Source organism: Henckelia pumila, chromosome 4 (assembly GCF_033568475.1).
Source record: "Henckelia pumila isolate YLH828 chromosome 4, ASM3356847v2, whole genome shotgun sequence".
Lineage (NCBI taxonomy): Eukaryota > Viridiplantae > Streptophyta > Magnoliopsida > Lamiales > Gesneriaceae > Henckelia > Henckelia pumila.
In genome coordinates this window covers 64,049,609-64,059,095 of record NC_133123.1, presented here as the reverse complement: position 1 = coordinate 64,059,095, position 9,487 = coordinate 64,049,609, and positions in this window count along the sequence as shown.

Below are 9,487 nucleotides of genomic sequence, written 5' to 3'. Positions count from 1 at the left end.
GATAGAACGAAGCTCTCGCAGCCGTGATCGCTAATCTGCCTTCAGAAATAAATTCTAACGGACCGATCGAGCTCGGGAGGAAATCTGGAAGCTCGAAGAACTTGGGAGGCGCTTCAATGGAGGGAGACATGAAGGAGGAGGAGGATGAAGTGAAAAGATAAGTCAAAGGGCTTATAAATAACTAACAAATCCAATAATTGCACTCTAGTCCCTGAAAAATCCGAAATTTGCAAAAAGGACCCTGATAAAAATCAAGTCGGCTCTTGAACTCTGAAATCTCCGATTATCTCAAATAAAGTCAATTAAGATAAAATCGGGGCGTTACATACAACTTGAGAACAAGGACTATTTTTGAGTCAATTAATGTTGTTTTTGATGACTTTGCAAATCTAAAAAAGAAAACAGCTGAAGATGAAGTTGATGATCTGCTGGATAATTCTGGAAATTTAGATGTTGTCAAAGGATTGTTGCCAACACCTCCGACAACACCTCCTACAGAAAATCCAGAATCAAAAGTTGAAAAGCCTACTGATGAGAATACTAGGAGTGTTCATTCGGGCGGTTTGGACCGAACCGAACCGAAATTTTGGTTAAACTGAAATTTCGGTTCTCCGAAAAGCCAAACCGAAAACCGAACCGAATTGGGCGGTTCGGTTCGGTTCGGTTTTTAACTGAAATTATTTCGGTTTTTCGGTTTTTTTATAAAAAAAAAAAATTTTGAACTTTTTTTTTCTCTAAAAATCGGTTTTTTGAAAAAATAAATTTAAAATAAATTTTTTTAAAAAATAACTAAATTTTTTTAGTTATTCGAATAATTTTTTGGAAAAAATTAATGGTTAAATCAAATATTTGTGATTTAATGCTTCGAAAAATATATTTGAAAATAACTGCACTTAGAACAAAAAAATTGCTAACTTTTTTAATTTCAATAATAATAATTTATGAATTTATTAAAATAATGTAATATATAATGCAAATATGTGTATATATAATATAATAAAATAACTTCATTAAATTTTAATTATTTATATTTCAAAAATCAATATTTTTTAAAATCACTAAATCAATATATTTTTCAAGTTGAATCCAAAATTCAAGTATGTTTGACTAATTAGATAAGTAATTAAACCAATTATGTTTTTTTTAAAAAAAACGAGTGATGATTTTTGTTCTTTCAGTTTTTCAATAAAATTAATTTTATGGGCACACAATATTGATGTACATATTAATTGATTGGTAAAAAAATTCAAATTCAAAAGCAAAAAAAAAAAAGCAAATAAAAAAGGTTTTTCGGTTCGGTTTGGTTAACCGCAAAAAAAAAAAAACGAACCGAACCGAAAAACCGAAAATCCAAATACCGAAAACCAAACCGAATTTTCGGTTCGGTTTCGGTTCGGATCGGGCGGTTATCCGAACCGTGAACACCCCTAGAGAATACTGATGAGAACAGTGAGGTAAACGAAGCTGGAAAGAATGTTCCAAACAGAATTCAGAAGAATCACCCAACCTCACAGGTCATTGGAGATGTGTATGGAGACTTGCAAACTCGAAGGAAAGAGAAAGTGGATTATCGAAAGATGGCAGGTTTGTTGTGCATGAGTTCTACATATTCTCAGGTAAGATTTTCTTGTTTCGTGTCAAACATTGAACCCAAAAAGGTTTAAGAGGCTTTAAAAGATGAATTTTTGGGTCAATGATATGCATGAAGAGTTAGAATAATTTGTTAGGAATGATGTTTGGTACTTAGTACCGTTTCCTTCTCATGGTAATGTCATAAAAACTAAATGGATTTTTAAAAATAAAACTGATGAGTCGGGAAACATCATTAGAAATAAAGCTAGGTTGGTAGCTCAAGGGTATACACAGGTTGAAGGGGTGGATTTTGATGAAACTTTTGCTCCTGTAGCTCGTATTGAGTCTGTCCGACTTTTGCTTGCAATTTCGTGTAACATGGGAATGAAAATTTTTCAAATGGATGTAAAAAGTGCCTTTTTGAATGGCATCCTAAATGAAGAAGTTTTTGTGAAACAACCTAAAGGGTTTGAGGATCCAAATCATCTTGATTATGTGTATAAGTTAAAAAAGGCATTGTATGGATTGAAGCAAGCACCACGTGCATGGTATGGGAGACTTACTGAGTACTTGCTCAATATTGGCTTCAAAAGAGGTGAAGTTGATAAGAATTTGTTTGTGCAAAAGTCTCAAGGTAATATCTTAATTTGCCAAATTTATGTGGATGATATAATTTTTTGTGCTTCAAATGATAAACTTGTTGATGATTTTGTGAAGTGCGTGTCTTCAACATTTGAGATGAGCATGGTTGGTGAGTTAACATATTTCTTGGGCTTGCAAGTAAAACAAATGCATGATGGTATATTTTTGTGTCAAAGCAAGTATGCTAAAAATCTTGTAAAGAAGTTTCTGAATGACAGCACTAAACACATGCGCACACCTATGGGGTCTAATGAAAAATTGTCTAGTGAGGATGTTGCCGAAGGTGTTGACAACACTCTCTACAGAAGCATTATAAGTAGTCTTTTGTATTTAAGTGCTACTAGACTTGATATCATGTATAGTGTTTGTTTGTGTGCTAGATACCAGTCTAACCCAAAAATTACTCACTTGAAGACCGTAAAACGTATATTGAAATATGTGGCTGAAACTTTGAATTTGGGTTTGTGGTACACTAAATAAACCAATTCGAATTTGGTAGGTTTTAGTGATGCTGATTGGGCTGGGGATTTAGATGAGAGAAAAAGCACTTCGGAAGGATGTTTCTACTTGGGAAATAACTTAGTGTCATGGTATAGTAAGAAACAAAACTGTGTCTCACTGTCTACTGCCGAGTCTGAGTATGTTGTTATTGGTAGTTGTTGCTCACAACTCCTTTGGATGAATCAAATGCTAAATGATTATGGTGTTAAGAGTGATACTCATATTGTGTATTGTGATAATTCTAGTGCCATTGATATATCCAAAAATCCAGTACAACACTCTCGAACCAAACACATTGACATTAGAAATCACTTCATTCGAGATTTGGTCGAGAAAAGCATGATCTTAATTGAGTTTGTTGGAACTAATAACCAATTAGCTGATATATTCACAAAAGCTTTGGATTTCGATAGATTCTCCAGTCTAAGGAATTCTCTCAGTATGTGTGCATTATAGACAGAACCGAGATGTTGTCATGAGTGTTGCCAACACCATGTGACAACACCTTTTCATGCATGTGCATTTTTAGGATCTTAGGCATATTGCATTCATGCATTCATTCTGTTTTGTGATGTGTTGGATACTTTGTAACCATTGACTAGTTTTCACTCAGGATTCTTTGCAAAATATTTTACAGTTTAATTGGATTAATCGAAGAAGAGTTCTGACTAAGTCACGAAGTAGTGGAGGGACGTTCGTGTATTCCATGATCTTGTTCCAAATGAAAAGTGACTTTGCAAAATCAAAATAACAAAAGAACAAGAATGATTAAGCTTGAATTGAATCAATCGTCAAATTTTATTGATAATCAGAAGCAAATGAAAAAAGCTACCTAAAGGGGTCCATTTGAAGATCATTATTTTAGTGTGCAGGCTACCACTTCTGCAAAAATAATGAATTAGATATAATGATTTTTCTGAATCTTGAAGTGTTGTTGGGAGATGTTGCCAACATCGTGGATAAAACCTCACTTGTCAACATATTTTTTTGCATATAATTGCATTTTTTATGTCACATTCTGTTTTTAGACATAATTAGGACATGCATATTTTTATTTGTGAATATATTTGGCCGAAAGGTTATGAATTTTGATCAAACAAAAGTTTTGATTTTTTGCCCTATCCACTGAATTTTTGAATTTGAATGGGATTGGATTTTGTTTCAGTGGTGTTATATTCTGATGAGGAGTTAAAATTGGAAATATTTGGTGAAATATTTGGTCCTAGATTATCGGTGGAAATCAAATAGATTTATTGCCTAATTAAATCGAATTTGTTACCGTTTTCCGAATAGTTACCGTTGGGGATTTTGTTACCATTGGGGCCTACTAAGAATCCGAGTTAGAATAGGAAAAGCTCTGGTGTGTTATATATTTGTGTTCTTATCTGTTTATGGAAATATATTATTTCCCTGCTTAGACTCGCACCATTGTATTCTCCGTACTCCCTGTTTTTCAATTGGCAGGAAAGGGTTATGATTCACACGATATTCGTTCTGAGATGGGATATACAGAAGATGCTGCGGAAGGTGTTACAGCACCTACATCACCACACCCCGTGATTGAGCAAGCTATTGTTCCTGTTGCTGAAGAAGCAGTGCCCTTGGACTCCATCGCTCCAGGAGAGCCAGGCAATGAGATTGATGTGGAGAATCTGCCAGATATGAGCGTGCTGAATAAGGTGTTTTCTTCGAAACCCTTAACCCGTAGATCAAAGAGACAAGCTGGCTATAACCCAGATTATACTGCTTCAAAAAGATTCCGTGAGAAGGGTCAACCATCAAGACCATCTTTGGTGGATACTGAGTTTACTTCTAGAGATGAAAGCTCTGACAAAGATTTCAAACTAGTACGCCGAAAAAGGGGAAAATCGAGTACCCAAGAACCATCTGGAGATGCTATTCCGGTTCCTTTTGCTGCTAAAAAGCAAATCAGCAAGTGATTCTTCTGATAAGAACTCCACAGAGTCAGAAACCCCATCACCTGTTGCTGATAAAGAAAAGGATGAATCTGAATCTATTCCTTCTGTTGAGGAACCATCATCTACTGCTCCTCCGGTTCTGTTTGATGATGAGGAGATGTCAATAGCCCAGTTCATGGCTAAGATGAAGAAGTCTAAAAGCAAGAAGCCTGCTGATGAAGCTCCTATTCAAGAATCCGAGGATGAACCTGATGAGGAGATGATCAAGGAATTTTCTGATAACCGCCCACAACCTTCTGACAGTTCCAGCTCTGATTCGAGTGAAGGTTCAGATACTGAGAAGGACTTGGAAGAAGAGTCAGTTTTTGATGACTCTGATGAAGAAGAAGAAGGTGCTGAGGAAGGTGTTGCCGACACCTTGGACAACACCTTGGGTGAAGAATATCGGGTAAACTCATCATATTCATATAATTTTTATTCCAAGGAGATTGCTGAATGCTGGGAGAAATATGCTGATCGAGAGTTTCAGGAGGAACACAACATTGATGTGGAGAGCTATGGAGCTCAGAACATGATCAAATTTTTTGAAGTAAGGAACATAGTTTCTATAGTTACTACTGCTGGTCCTTACTGCAGAGAATTAGTGCGAGAGTTCTACTGAAATCTCACTGAAGCGGTGAGGGATCCAAGGTATATGAAGTATGGGAAGGTGTATGTGCGTGGGCAGATTTTTTCTTTCAGTCCTGCTATTATAAATGGATTTCTCTAGACTCCTGCCAGTGATGATGTTGCACTGCCTACCATGGATGAGATGACTTCTGTCATCACAGGAGGACAAGTCACTGTTTTTCCAGCTCACCCTAAGAAGTTGCAGGCTGCCAAGCTGACTTCTTTATACTCTGTTCTCCACAAAACTGTTGTGAAGACCTGGACCCCTTCCGGGAATTCTACTGTGGTTACCAAGCATCAAGCCCCTTTCTTGTATGCTATTGGTACTGGAATTGCATTCAATTATGGTCGACTTGTGTTTGACACAGTCATGGCCTTTGCAGATTGTGCTCAACCAACATTGAAGCTGCTCTATCCATCTCTAATCTATTCTATGCTGCTGTCTCAAGAGATTGAGAAGGATGATGATGAGCTACTTACTGAGCCTGGGGAGTTGCTCAAGATCGCACCTGCATTACTCAAAGGAAATAGGAAAATAGACCTTCCTTGGTCTGAGTCAGATGTTGCCGCAAGTGCTGTGGCAGGTGTTGCCAACACCCCCTCTGCCACTGCTGTTTTTGTACCCCCTTCTGCTGCTCAAGAAATGGATCCTACCTTTATTCAAGCTCAACTGATGCATGCTGAGCATAAGATTATCCAAGCAAAGGCTGACCTCGCCTATTACGAAGGAATGAAGGCTCACTATGAGTCCCTATTGAGTGGAGCTGGCCCTTCTAAACAAAAAGGGGGAGAAGGAAGTGAAGCAGAAGAAGAAGCTGATGGCTCATCTGAGAGAAATCAATTTTAGTTTGTTTATAGTTTATTTATTTTGGTTTTTCTAGTATAATTTAAATTTCTTAGGTTAAGTGTCTTGTTGCTCTGATCCTAATCAAAACTGTTCTTTTGTATTGTCAGCTCTGATATGGATTCTTGGTTCAATTTCTCCTTGCTCTTATGGTTTTCTGATTTGAAGTGTCGTAGCTAGATGTTGTCAACATCTCGTAACAACACCTCTGTTTCTACTTAGGGGGAGAATCTATTCAAGGGGAGTTTTGATTAAGGGGGAGTTTAGTTGATCTGTTTGTAAATTAAATGTGTTCTGTCCAGAAAGACAAAAAGAGGAAGATTGAAAGGAATATTTTATTCCTTAAAATCATCCTTTTTTGAAAAGATTTTATTTAATATATTTTTCCTTTCTTGAACATGAAGTAATTTTATATAAGTTATTTATTTCCTTGAATAACTTGATTTGATATTTTGATATGCTCATTATAATATCTTATTTAATATATCGTTTTCATATTGTGTAGATTTGATATGAACAAATCTAGAGAATCCTATGTCTACAAGGAAACATCTACAAGGAAGGATTCTAATCTATATATTGGAGAAAGAGATCGATCGAAAGGAAGAGAGAAACCGTGAGATTTCCTAGAGCTTCATATACATATATTGACAGAAGGATTGAAGATCTTTGAAACCTCAAATCGGTCAAGGTTACTTGATGCTTGAAGAACACTTGAAGACCATTGATTAAAGAGTGTTTCATCTATACAAGTTTTGGCATCAAGATTTTTAACTCCTTGCTTTCTTTTATTTATTCTATCTTGCGTAGAATTTTTAGGAGTTATTTTTATGGTTTATTTTTTCAATTGTTTTGAGAAATTGATTTTTACAATAATCACTAGTTTTAGGGTTTGTAAAACTTTTTGAAAGTTTTCTAGTGAAGTTTTGCCATGAGGCGCTGCAAGAGTATTTTATACTCTTGCTTAAATTATTTGAGTCTATTTATTTGGTTTCTTGTTTATTTTATTCACGTCTAATTTATATTCCGCTGCAAATTACTCAAGGTGTTATTGTAGGTGTTGTCAACACCTTGTGACAACACCTCAAACTGTTTATGTGCAACCCCTATTCCCTTACACAACATTTGGGAAATCCTACTATTGGACAAAAGCAAACACTAACGCACCAAGAGCTGTCATCCAAAATCCAAATTCAACCTAAACATGTTTTCTTGAGTGCAAGTTAACCGAGGTGCGTGAATCTTCCTAGTAATGACAACTAAGTGGGCGATCATCCAAATTTGAAGCAGAAAACCACTAAACATGTTGGAGCGACCCTAACCGGATCCGCTACTAATCAGAAGCTAATTAAGCATGCATTTAACTTTAATGTATTGGTACTATAATTGTTGTCCTCTCCACTAAAAGTAGAGTCTTCAATAAAAGAAAGTGTCGGCTCTTTCTATATATGAGAGGTAACTATTGCAATAAGTTTCTGAGCTAGGGTGTCTCAATAATCACTTCGAGTAACTTTCCAACATTCCTTGTTGGTTGCTCATAAATATTTCAGGCAGCTCTTTAATTTTACAGTTCGTTGTTTAGAAGGCTTCTCCTTATGACCGTAGAGAAATACTTGTTAGCATGTGAAGCGGTCGAGGAAATCTTATAGGAGACTGTTGAGCAAAACTTTGAGCTAGTGACCGGTCTAGAGATGTGAGTTGTGTGACCGGTCGAGGAGCTTGACATAGTCTAGCTTGTGAGCGGTTGATACCTCTATTCTTCAAAGTAAGCGGTTGACACTAGTTACTCCACGGCGAGCGATCGATACCTGTTTTACAAAAAAAAGCAGCACGACCTATAAAAATAATTTTTTTTATCACCGAAATGTAAGATTGAACGCTTAATGATGATCATATCACTAATTCCTTGCTTTCTTTCGCAGACGATAGCGAAAAACTAGGAGAGGAGATAGGGGTGTCAATTTGGGTGAGTTTCGATCAGGTTGGCGCACTATGGTACTGAAAAATTCTTCTGCGCGAACTTGAATCAACCCGAAAATGGCTATCCCGAACTCGAACCCATCTAACCTAACTAACCCGATCAACCCGATTTTTTTATTTAATTTAACAAAATAATTAAATAAAAATTCAAATCACACAATAATAACAATAGTAATATTTAATTTAAATACATAATAACAAAACCTAAAATCATATATAATTTAAATTTGAAATTCTAGTGGTAGAAAATTTAAATTATACTTACTAAAAAAATAAAAACTTATTTTAAAAATCAAAATTATACAAAATAAACATTAAATTATGAAAATCTATTTTATCAACATACAATAAATTTTTTTTTCAAACATAAAATCCATAAAAATGTATGAAATCTTCTTAATTTTTTATAAAAATAATGATAATAAAAAGTTTTCGGTCAACTTGGGTTGACCGAACCGATTAATTTTTTCGGGCTAGTTTTCGGGTTCGGATATTTTTCGGGTCGATTCATGTCTGGTTGTCGGATTAGGTTCATTTTTTACACAGTGAGAGCGGAGACCCCAAAAATAAATACGGCACAGAACACAGATGAATTTGATTAGTTAAGATGACAACACCATGAACATAATTACTACTCTGAAACACTGAGGGGTGTATTCAAATTAGACTTTTAAAGACTTTTATGGACTTTTTCAAAGTCATGAACTTTTGTGGAGTTCATGGATTTTTAATGACTTTTATAAACTCTTGTTGACTTTTTTAAAGAATTTTGTCATAAACTTTTGTGGAGTTCATGGACTTTTAATAACTTTTATAGACTATTGTTGACTTTTTTCTGTACAATTTTGTAAATTTTATTCGTAAATTCTTCTTGATTGTTTTGAGCCTCACATTGTCATATAAAATTTTTATCGTAAATTTTTATGTTTATAAATTCTTTTTATTGTTTTTCAAAAACAATTAATCAACCACTTATTTAAATTCATGAATTTTTTTTCATGTCAATTCCAAATATATAGTCAATGAGTAATATTTTTTTCACGCATATTTAATAACACTTTTATCAATAATCAATACTAGATAAATAATGACTCAAAAAAATACTAGATAAATAATTGTATAAAATTGTAGATAAATGATCAATCAGAATACGGAAAAAATTATGATATTTAAATTGTAGTAGTTTTTTATGAAAAAAACTTTAATCATTGGTGACTACTTGATCAATGCCGATCCACATTTGATTGGCTATAGCATCCCTCCATGCATTAACATTTGCTCGTTGTTGTTCTTGAGTATCAAGTAATTGATCAAAGTTGTCTTCATGAATTTGTTCTGATGATGATGATGGAGCTTCATT